The sequence below is a fragment of the Acromyrmex echinatior genome, chromosome 1, assembly GCF_024713525.1.
Source record: "Acromyrmex echinatior isolate Ae372 chromosome 1, ASM2471352v2, whole genome shotgun sequence".
Taxonomy (NCBI): Eukaryota; Metazoa; Arthropoda; class Insecta; order Hymenoptera; family Formicidae; genus Acromyrmex; species Acromyrmex echinatior.
Window position 1 is genome coordinate 7,098,228 of NC_141852.1, and position 12,026 is coordinate 7,110,253.

The window sequence follows — 12,026 nt, forward strand, 5'->3', positions numbered from 1 at the left end:
ATTATAAATCTATACCATGCGGGCGATATATTTAGAGCGTACAAATTATTTTTTCTAGGAGGAAATTGTCCGACCATCCTATTTTTTAAACTTGCAAAATGTTAAACGCGCGTCTCTTTCAATAACAAATCGCCTACAGGATAAGAGTTGCGTTCCTTGGAAAATTGCCGGAAACAAGGACTTTTCCTCTTCACGTTGTTGACGATGGAGTATGGATTGGGATCTCGACGGCATTTTGGAGCAAAGAGCCGCAATCTTCAATTCGGAGCAAGACGCGCTAAAGTTCATGTTATGTTACGCGTTACGGATTGAAGATTAGAATTCAGCCAATTAGAACAAAAGGAGTTAAAATTATTATTATTATTTGACTGATTGAATTCTAATCTTCAATTCGTAATCTCGATCTCAAAATCCGAGTCTACAATGAGTCGGTAGTCGCGGTAGCTTCAGAAGTTGGCTGCTGGCCAACTCTACCGATTCACCGATTTCGATTCACCGGCTCGCCGATTATTCTTCAGACTAGCTACAGATTACCAATTCATTGTAGACCCGATTTCCGAACTAATATGTAATGTAACACGAACTAAGCGCAGAGTAACGTTCGCGAAGACGGAATATGTCGTATCGCGCCGGTACGAACGCGACGGACGCGCGAGAGGATCCGTGAAGGATTAATGCTCCGTGTGGACGGGACAGAAAGCGAAGAAAGGGGACAGGGAGAGGGCCCTGAGGCCCCTGAGACCCCTGAAGCGAGAAGAGAATTGTGTACGAGGGGCCGCTCATTGCGCTCATTGCGCTCACCAGACCAGGCTTCTTTCCTGCGTGTAACGTACTTAGGACTTACCTCGCGCAGAGTATATCACGCGCTAATCGCAGTTGTTCGCAGCGCCTCCGCTGGCCCACGAAGACGCGGGACGCCTCTTCTCATCCGCGTCCGACGATGTTGCGTTGAGAGACTGACGACGTAGCCTCGCGCGACCGGAGAAACGTCCGACAGCGTTCAACGACGCATCGGCGACGGGCCGCCGTTCCGGGATGCATTATAGCGTGGCTTCTTCCTGCTCTTCTTGTCGTTCCGCTTCTCTTTTTCTCTTCTCTCTGTCTTTCTCTCGCTCCTCCGTCGAAGTACTCCGACACGAGTAGGAGGGAAAGGAGGGAATTGGGGGGAAGGGGGGAGGAGGAGAGAGGGGACAACCAAGGGAAGAGGGAGTCCTCAATTCTGTGACACTAGAGAGACCTGAGAGACGCACATGACGTAGCTAAGCTAACCGCGGCTCCGTGGCTCTACACGCAATACCTCGTATCCCGGAAGGATGGCTACGTCGACCGTCGTCGTGGAGAAAACTTCGTTACGTGAAACGCGCGATTATCTTCTCGGCACTGTGATTTATTAACGACGACGTATGAGATGACCGCGTTAATAACATGGCCAGACTGGACTCCCTCCGATGGCTCCGATTACTCCGAAGTCTCCGAACTCAGAAATCGGAATACGAATGCGCGACGCGTTGCGCTGCGCGGCGCAGCCGAGAACGTCGTTCCCCCAGCGCAAATACTCGCTATCCACCCCGCTATCAAGTCCCCAGTTTCTCACTAGTGCTCCTATTGGCTGCGTTCAGTAGAAAAAGCAGCTTTATATTGTAACTATTGTATTGTAAATTTCTTTGATGTAATTAGTCTTGCTCTCCATTGGTTCCATATCTGCATCTAAATGTATAAATTAATCATATTAGGGTCACTTTCACCAAGCTCCGATTGACTTAACGGGCCTAGTAACTTTGCAGGATTCCAACTGAAACTGATGTCGGAGAGAAAATGTGAACTGAAAAGTTAAACATATTTTATTAATTATAATTAACTGTAATTTTACATATTATGTTGAATACAAAAATAGGTTATTAACAAACAGCTACCAGAGAGAAACCTTGCTACATAAATTAATATTACAAATCTATATTTATAATTTCTCTCTTTGCATTTTTTCTCCGACTTCAGTTGGAATCCTGTAAAGTTACTAGACCCTGTTAAGTTAATCGGAGCTTGGTGAAAATGGTTCTTAAAGAATCATATAAGGGCTCCGCACAATAAAAAAAAAACAGGAAACAGAGAATAGAGAATAAAAATTTTAACCTATTAGAAACTGTGTATTCCACAATACATGATTTCTGATAGGTTGAAATTCTTATTCTCTGTTCCCTTTTATTGTGCGAAGCCCCTAACAGTTTTGAAGTTTATTCTGAACGCAGCCATTGGTTCCTAGAGAAATATATTTTCTTCTACGTTCATTTTCTTAGCTCGGATTTACAATAGATTTTTAAGTCTTAAGTTATAAGGCTTAAAAATCTATTGTAAATCCGAGCTAAGGAAATGAACATAGAAGAAAGTATAAAGAATGGACGAATCACAATCACTTATTCTCCTCACATTCGACTGTAGTTGATCAATTTTTTACGGCTTAAGGTTCATATATATATTTTGTAGATCCGAACTTAAAGACGGCCAATTTTACGAAAATTCGCATAACTGTTAAAATTTAAGTGATAAAAGTAAGAACTTGAATTTCATGATTTATTAGTTTTATAGATATACGTTATAAAACTCAATAATAGTTGATTGTCATCATTTTTTTACAAAATTTGTTCAGAGTCGTCCGTTTTTAAAAGTGCCATTAGGCTGGAATCAGACTACGCATTGAAGAATGAGATTAAAGATTAAAAGATTGAAGTTTGACCAATCAGAACAAAAAGAGCCAAAATTTCTTTATTCTTATTGATGAAATTTCAATCTTTAATCTTCAATCTCAATCTTCAATGCATAGTCTGATTTCGGCCTTAGTCTGGATGTACAATAGGTGTTTTAAACCTTAAGCCGTAAAAAATTGACCAATTACAGTCGAATGCGAGGAGAATAATTGATTGTGATTCATTCATTCCTTATGACTTAAGGCTTAAAAATATATTATAGATCCGGAGTAAACACTGAACTATATATATACTGGAATGTACATCACATACACCTTCGCTATAAAGCATAGAAAATCGTAGCATCAATTGATCATCGCCATTTTAATTTGGTCAATATAAGAGCGAATCAAAAGCCTTCAGGTGCTCATGCGCACTTATGTTTAGTATTTTTTAGTGAGACGCATGTCAGCAAGATTATCTTGTGTATGGAGCTGTATTTGAAAGATTATTTTGAAAGATTATAAAATCGCATGACTGTAAAATATGCAAAGCATCAACATGAAGTACTGTGTGCCTGGGTGTGGACAGAGAAGTAAAAAGGGCATTTCATTTCATAGATAAGAATTTTTATATTAAATATATCAATTCCTGCACATGTGTTAACGATGTAGGATATGAAAAGTATTATTAATGTTATTTTATTGAATGTACTAATAAAATTGAAGTGACATTTTTGTTTACATACCATTCATGTCCATATCGATTTCCATATATCAATATTACATCGATCGATACATCGATTGCTGCGCGCTCGAACGCTCCTGATTCGTCCAAACTAAAATGGCGGCTGATCAATTGCGATACGAATTTTCTTCGATGCCCATTCCAATGGTTGCGTTCAGCAGAACGTTTATTTTGCAACTGTTGGAAGTTTTCTTCGCGCTGATTGGGTTATGCTTTTAAATCAAGAGGAATGCTATCTCAGCAGAGAATCATAAAACGGTTGCAAAATTGTTGTATTCTGCTGAACGTAACCATTGAATATATAGTTCAGTGGGAACAAGAGTCAAGCGTCGAACATCTGCGCAGATTATATTGCGCAGAAGTTTGAATCTCCAGACTCTTATGTAATAAAATGGTAAATTATGGGAGATTATATTGGGTTGTCTAAAAAGTATCCGCGATACTTTGTTACTAGATATATGACCATCAACACACATCTAGTGACAAAAAACAGCGAATACTTTTTAGATGACCCAATAATATACATTACTATCTTAACATATAATGATGAAAATTATATTTATTCACATTATACATATAGTGTAAACTACAAGATTTCACACTTAGTGTATCTCGTACAGCCAGTCACAGAAAGGTTGTAACACTTTTTTTTCGATAGATTTCAGAATGCAGTTTACTCACCGAGCGATGCTTCTTATTTGTGGATTCATGAATAAGAATCAATCGCTCGGTGAGTAAAACCCGGTTGCACCAATGTTACTTTGATTTTGAGCAAAACTTAAAATTCTCTCTATCTCGTTTTAAAGTCGAAAAGAGACAGGGACAAAGAGAGTTTTAAGCCTCGCTTAAAATTAAAGTAATATTGCAACTGGGCCTAAGCTGCATTCCGAAATCCATTGAAAAAAAGGTGTTGCAATCTTTCTGCGGTCGACTGTACATTAAATTCAATTTCAGTAAAATTATTAAACATATTATTACGCATGCTCTGACGCTCGACGTTTGACGCTGCCATGTAAAGACATCTTTAATAATAGGGAGTTTCGCAATACCGTGCGCAGTTCGACTTTTTACTAAATAACATAACTTTAGCTTTCACCGTATCTAAATACACGATATTAGAAAACTCCCAAATACGAAACATCACTAATTATTATTGCTTCTGATTGGCTGTTGCGAAGCATTGCGACTGGCGACGGAGAGTTTGTAACTTATTGCATATCACGCTTAACGATAGCGACAATTGTCGATAAAACAGAGTTTAAAGAATCCCGCAACTGATCTCTATTCTTCATGGTCCTCACGTTGGCAATCATAATGATTGAGTCGATCATTAATTATCGTCGCAATTGGAATTGGTGAAAGAGACCTTAATTTTTGTATTTACAATTATTTTTTTCTCTTTTAGATTCGAAAATTTTTCTTTAAGAATAAAGCCCGAACTCCGACGAAATCTTTACGATAGATAAAATGCGATACATCGAAATATCTTTATAAGATTTGCTACGTATCAATTATATAATTGCCGCATGTAATACTTTGGGAATTATTTAGCAAACTCGAATTACATGATTAAATATTTTTTTTGTCAACATCAAAGTTTATTATTACAAGATTTTGGTGATATATTTATGTCATATTTATGCATTTTAATGGCATTTATATATTGATGAAGATTTATTTTGCATTGTAACACACAGCATTGTAAAATTCTTAAGATACAATTATATAAATAGTATATAATATCTAATTGCTTTCTTTTTTACTCTTTGACAAATATATTATGTAAATTTCAGATAAAATCCAGCAAACGAGAATGGATTAAAATGGATTAAAACTTTTTCTATCCGAATTTATATTTTAAATAGCGAATACTTTTTTGGATTTAATTGGATTCAATTAGATGCAATTGGATTGCATTTCCTATTCAAAATTTTGAATTGAACAGTATTCACAATGTGTGTGTTTTGTTCATAAAAAAAGCTAATATTATTTTTAGATTGAAAGGCATAGAGATATGCTCCATGCAATTCCTATAAATGAATAAAAATGCATTCAGAATTGAAAAGTATTCATTTAACATTCATTTAATTTTCGTGAATTAATATTTCTGAAAATCTGAATCCATTTCAATTCATTTCAATCCATTCTCGTTTGTTGGGCATAATAGCCACATTCAAGAGAATGTTTATTTTACATTCGTTTTTTTTTGGTAAAGATTATACTTTTAGATTTAAAGAAATAAATGCTTTATCTCAGCAAAGAAAACTTTTAATAATCGCAAAATAAATATTTTGCTGAATGCACAATAACATCAAAATGGGAAGACTCCGATTGTACATTGCATATCACATACATGCATCGCTAATTGGCCAATTTAAAAATAAAATATTCTCATTGGTAAAGCAGTGAAAAATTACTAAGCATCAGTTGATATGGTGTGTGCAATCGAGATTGTAGGCAAACAGGATCTTCCCCATCAAAATGATGTTAAAAAAAATAGAAAAATATACTCACATTTGATCATAATTAGACGTTACTTTGTTATTTTGACATTGTTTGATATAATTTTGATGTAATCGCGATTTATTTTCCTATATACATAGTTCCACAATAGAATATTAGGGTTGGAATTATTCGGATCGTTGACAATGATGGAATTACTTTCGTAATGGTTTTTTTTAATGCTCTAGTGAATAAATACATCTTTCATTAAAAACGCTACGAAATTAATTCCAACCCCTAAGATAAGAAAACTATTGTAAAAAAATCATTTGCCATCAAGAATTTACCATAAAATCATAATAAAGTGTATCAAATGATAATATTAAGCAGAAGTCATTTGATAAAATCATTATAATTTTTATAAAATGACTTCTACTTGAGGATGTATCGCACATACAGTTCCTGCAAAAAAAATTAAATTTGGAAGCATGTTTAATACTTGCACTTCAAATCTATACACGTATAAAAGTTATGTAAATAAGATCAGGTTGGGTTAATACATATTTTTTGTAATTTTATTTATTTTTTGGTTATTATTTCTTTTTTTACTAAAATTTTTTAAAAGATAAAAACTTTACATTTTTTATAAGGTCTGCTTTACTTTCCAATCTTAAAAATAATTTATTTATATTTCTCATTGCGATTCACTAATTAGTTACAAAAATATAGAACAAAAAAATATTTAGTTTATTTACTGGACAACTAGTTCATGCATCGCAATGTAACTCTAGGTAAATAATCTCTTGAATATATAATGTACTTATATTAAAAAATTGAGATTTTATTGATTTATTTTATAACACATTTCTATATTTTTAGATCAAATTTAAAGAAATACTACTATTTATTAAAATAACTTATGATCCAGATAGTAAATCAAATTTGTTGTATTATTTTTAGACACGATTTAAAATAATCTGTAATTTTTTCATAATTTTATTATCGTTTTGAAAATATGTATAAAACATTTTTAATATTATCTTGAACTTATTATGATTTTATTTGTACGTTTTTTATCTTTATAAGCATATAAATCGTTCGCCGATAGAAGAAACATATATTCTTTCTCAATTGTCATGTTTAAGGAAGTTTCTCCTCTCGCATTTAATGCTGACTTAAAAACGCAAATGGCATTAATCATAGTTGGTAAAATGATGGGACATTTTCTCAATGTAGAACTTAACAGAGAAAACGTTTTTTCTATATCGACATTTGAATTTGGAAATGATCGAATAGCATTCAAAACATTTGTTAAAAGTGGATATTTGGCAATATTATTTGGGTGCCGACATTACAAAATTTCTTTCCACATATTATCGAAACTTAATAAAGAAAGGCGTCGTTTTTCCTCTATTGTAAACGCTAATGAAATCTATTCTTTTTTTAAAGCATCTTCATCAAAATCACCAATAGTTTTAACTATGAAGGGAACATCATTGAACGATGTTTCTATATCAGTCTCAAACAAATTTTTAAAAACTTGTAATTTTTTAATAAAAATATATTTTTCACAGGTAACTTTTTATGAATTTCTTGTGCAGCAGTTACATAAAACATCACACAGTTCTGTCGAACAGCCATAACTACGTTTTCGTGCCTTTGCATCATTAATTTATTAAGGTATTCTTCACATTTTGATCCTAAAAAATTGTATTAAGAATTTTTTGATTCTTCTTTAAAGAGAAGTCTACATCTGTTAATAAAGATGTTAAATGCTCACTCTTTAAAAAGTTTTGACAAATTTGTTGAAGAATTAAAGATTGCGATTGCAATAAATAAATTTGCATTTCTAATGTTTGAAAAAATGTATTAAAGAAATTTAAAACATATTTTAAAAAAAGAAAATAAGTTTTCTACCATGCACATTGTAAATAATAAATTATTTGCAAACTGTGTTCTCACAGTTTCTAGAAAATTTTTAATTATATCCCAATATTCCAAAAATTTTTCTACATAAGTGTAGCGAGAAATCCAGTGTATATCATATTTTAATATTTTATGATTCGTTCTTTGGAAACATTTACAAAATTCCTTAAATGTAGACAAATGTTTTGGGCGATCATTTATATAAGTAAAAATATCTTTTCTAAATTTTTCGCAAAATGTGGGTATTTTATCGCACGCATTATGCGTTACTAATGCAACAGAATGGCAAGAACATAGAAACGTCATTAAATGTGGACATAATTTTTTAAATTCCTTTTTAAATAACGAATGATTCTCTGTCATGACAGACGCGTTGTTGCATAATAAGGCAACAATATTTGAAAATGGAATATTTAATTCCAATATTTTATTTCTAAGTCTCTCAAATAATTTATCTGCACTGAAATCTTTGACATCGATACACATTAATTCAACTAATTGTGAACGTACATCTAATGTTACTGAGTCAACGTATCAAACTTGAAAACTCATCCATATATTATCTTTATAAATGTCAGACGTGAAGTCAATAAATACTGTAAATTTGGTATTCTGAATTTTGTTAACGAGATGTTTCGTTTCGATTGGACATAAAATGTTCGTAATAATCTTTGTGCATTTTGTTCTGTCCATGTGCAAAGTTTTCGATACATTAAGACCTTCTCCTGCATATTGAAATAAATTAAGTATCTTGTGCGAATGTCTATAAGAAATATTGTGATCGGTGAGTAATGCGACATATCTAATCTCCGCTTCTTTTCTATACTTTTCAAATGTCACAAACGATTTACTATTTGAAATTTAAAATCTTCATTTGATTTGCTTATTTCAATAGAACTATATTTATATGTATATGTAGTTTACTAATTGCATGAGAATAGATTCGCTTTTTAGTGTACAAGAAAGACTTATTACAAATTAAACAGAAAAATTTAGTTGCATCACGTGGTTCTTTGCGTAACCAATATTTCAATTCTTCAATCTCTAACCATTTTTCGTGAAATAGTGATAGTTTACGATTTTTTTTTGATAAATTATCATCACTAGATAATAATAAATTTTTTTCAATATTATTTTTGTGATGAGTAGAATTCATTTCATAATATGACTCTTTCATGATATATTTCTATCATATTTACAGCAGCAGATAAAGAAAAGAATAAAGACTATATTATCAGATGATACTTTGCGTATTCACGATAAAAATCGTGAAATATATTCACGATTTTTATATCGATCGATCGATAAGTCAACCTTCCGTAAAGTTTCACTTATATTTTTTCGTAAATTTGTCACTAATTGTCCTACATCCTGGGTGAGTATTATTCATATACACAATATGATTTCACGAGAGTGAGATTCAGTTTATTCTGGTTTCATAATGTACTTGATAGTACATGAAGTTTGTATGATCACTTAATCATTCATTTGTCTCAAGAATAACATACGTTAACGGAATCTCTATCATATACGCACATATGAATGTCATATCCTTTGTCATATCACGTGATAATGCCTGAAGATTAATATTTTGAGTTCATATAAGACAACTGAGAATTAATGTTCTACAGAATCTTCATATCAGGAGCTGTGACAATGGTTGTGTTCAACAGAATATTTATGTTGCAACTATTGGAAGTTTTTTTCACGCTGATTAGATTACTTTTAGAGGAATAGTCCTATCTCAGCAGACAATCAGAATAAAATAGTTGCAAAACTGTTGTGTTCTGCTGAATGCAGATGCTAATGTCTGAAGGATCTTGAGTCATGAATGGCTAGCATACATATGATAGTTTAAAAGCTTGGTTCGTGAACGTGATGAATACTTTAGTACTATCGATTGATTGATTGTCTTTCTTACTGTAACATATCATGACTGACAAGAACAGGAGTCTGCAAGACTAATGCGTTCCTAGAGACGCTTTTTTTTTCTAGAGGCATGTGCAACGTAGTAGCAGTGAAATCCAGCGGTGTATCCATGCATTGACAGGAATAAGGGTAAAAGCTTGGCAGGTTCCAGGCAGCCATTAGGTAAGATTAGGCTAAGCACGGTTAACTATAAATACGTAGATGGTTCAAATATGAATGCGACTTTCTTATTCTTTCTGTGAATACAAACACCGACGAGATACTATTAAAGACCGTCAACCCTAGACATATCCTATAGTCGCGTAATATTATTTAATATTAAGTAATATTTTAAGCATATTCTCCTTAAAATATTAAATGTAATTTACCTCCGGGCTCTTTTTGTGAGGACAAAAATTCCCTATAGGTTGCAATTAAATGTACAATAATTTCTAAGAATATGCTTAAAATATTACTTAATATTAAATAATATTATGTGCCTATAGGCATATCATAAAAAGGTCCGGAGGTAACTGAAGAACGCTCAACGCTAGCATTATAAATTTGCCAAATTATTAACATAAATATTTAGTTAATACATTATTAAATTCATGATTTTTTATTATGTATAAATGCTCCATAAATAAATATGCATACTTGTAATGCTATTTCTTATATATGGTATTGTTATAAAATTAAAATTTTTTTCTTTACAATTATCATTTCTATCGATAATCAAACCCGGACGATGACATTAAAATCACAGTTTTTAATAAAAATCGAGTATTATTTATACAATTTTATATATCTACGAAACTAATTAATCACATAAATTTTTAGTTTTAGTGAACATTTAACACACGCGCGCAGGGGAGAGAGAAGGGGGAGAGAGTGAGGAGAGAGACAGAGAGAGAGAGAGAGAGAGAGAGAGATATGCGAACTTCCGAATGAATATCAGTCTTTAATAGTATCTTGTCGGTGATACTAATCAACATTGGGAGATGTACTTACATTAAATGACGAGTTGAAATACTCACATCCTACGTTACGGACTCATCCATATTATAGTTACTTCTGTAGTTGTTGCAATTAGTATCGAACAAATAGTATCAAGTGCATTGTGCAATAGTATCAAGCCATTGCATAGCGTAACGTGTTTAATTGTTTTGCAAACAAAAATGGTAAAACCCTCATAAGTTTGCATGTAAACTGCATGCACAATTTAGAGGAAATGAACTATTGAAAGCGCAAGTGCACAATATAGCACATGCCACAGCATCATAATTCCTGATGCTCGATTTGATGTCCGTCAAAATTCGAAGTGCGCATGCACTTTCATTTTCTCTTTCTTTGTTGCTCTCTCAATAGGCCTGTTCTTTTTGGCTGAACTTTTGCACCAATTCATTCTTCTTCCTTTTCTCTCCAGAAGGAAAGAAGAGGGAGAAAGATAAACTGGTGCAAGTTCAGCCAAAAAGAACAGATTTTAATCACGGTTGCGGATTGCCGCGTTTAATTGCCTTATTGATCCATAAAACGTTTCTCAGATAGCAAGCTGCCTTCATTTTGATGTTAATTTAGCCATTTTGAATTATTGACATGTAATCTGAAGGTCGATTGTGTATTTTGAAATAAGATGAAAATTACAAAAGTGAGCAAATTCACTAGATATTGACCAATAAAATTAAATTATGAATATTCTAATGAATTTGTTCACTTTTGTAATTTTCACCTCATTTCGAAATATACAACCGATCCCTTGCTTTTTGGATCTTAGCTTTTATAATTCTTATTATTTTTATTATATATTTATTATTATTAACAATATTTCTAATGTACATTTGTTGAATATTGATCCCAGGTAACAAGCTGTCGTTATTTTGACATTGATATAGAATTTTTACGTCATAACCTATTTAAGGTTATTGGTCCGATTCATGTTCACAATGCTTATCATACAAGCGTTATTTATCTTTGTTTGACATTTAATAAACAACAAGGATGAAATGATTTTTAAGCATTGTGAGCGTGAATTGGATCACCTAAGAATTTAATAATGACGTCACTATTTTTTTTACCAATTAATGATGTCATTTATTTACGATGTATTATTTACAGTTTTATACTTTAATGATGATGATTAGGATAAATGACCAATCGATGTACTAGTAATCTTATTAGTGATCAATTAAGAACAAACTTTTGTTTCAAATTCATATTGTATTCTCCTGGCGAATATCGTTGATCTGTCAGCTGCAAATTTTTATCACTGCTTCATATACATATATACATCGAAGGCTGATTCTCTTTCACATCTCCTTTTAA

General features: G+C 32.6%; 1 protein-coding gene across 5 annotated transcripts in view; it reads right to left on the bottom strand.

Moving 5' to 3' along the window:
- The window catches only part of RhoGAP19D (Rho GTPase activating protein at 19D), a 42,609-nt gene extending 41,054 nt beyond the window's left edge, over positions 1-1,555 (bottom strand). For 3 of the 5 annotated variants that reach the window (XM_011062329.2, XM_087414911.1, XM_087414912.1), the window contains exon 1: positions 845-1,554. The gene's annotated coding sequence lies outside the window, so the exon portion shown is untranslated. Of the gene's footprint in view, positions 1-844 lie in introns of all 5 variants that reach the window. The other 2 variants (XM_087414908.1, XM_011062325.2) reach the window with 1 other exon arrangement.
- Between the last annotated feature and the right edge of the window lie 10,471 nt (positions 1,556-12,026).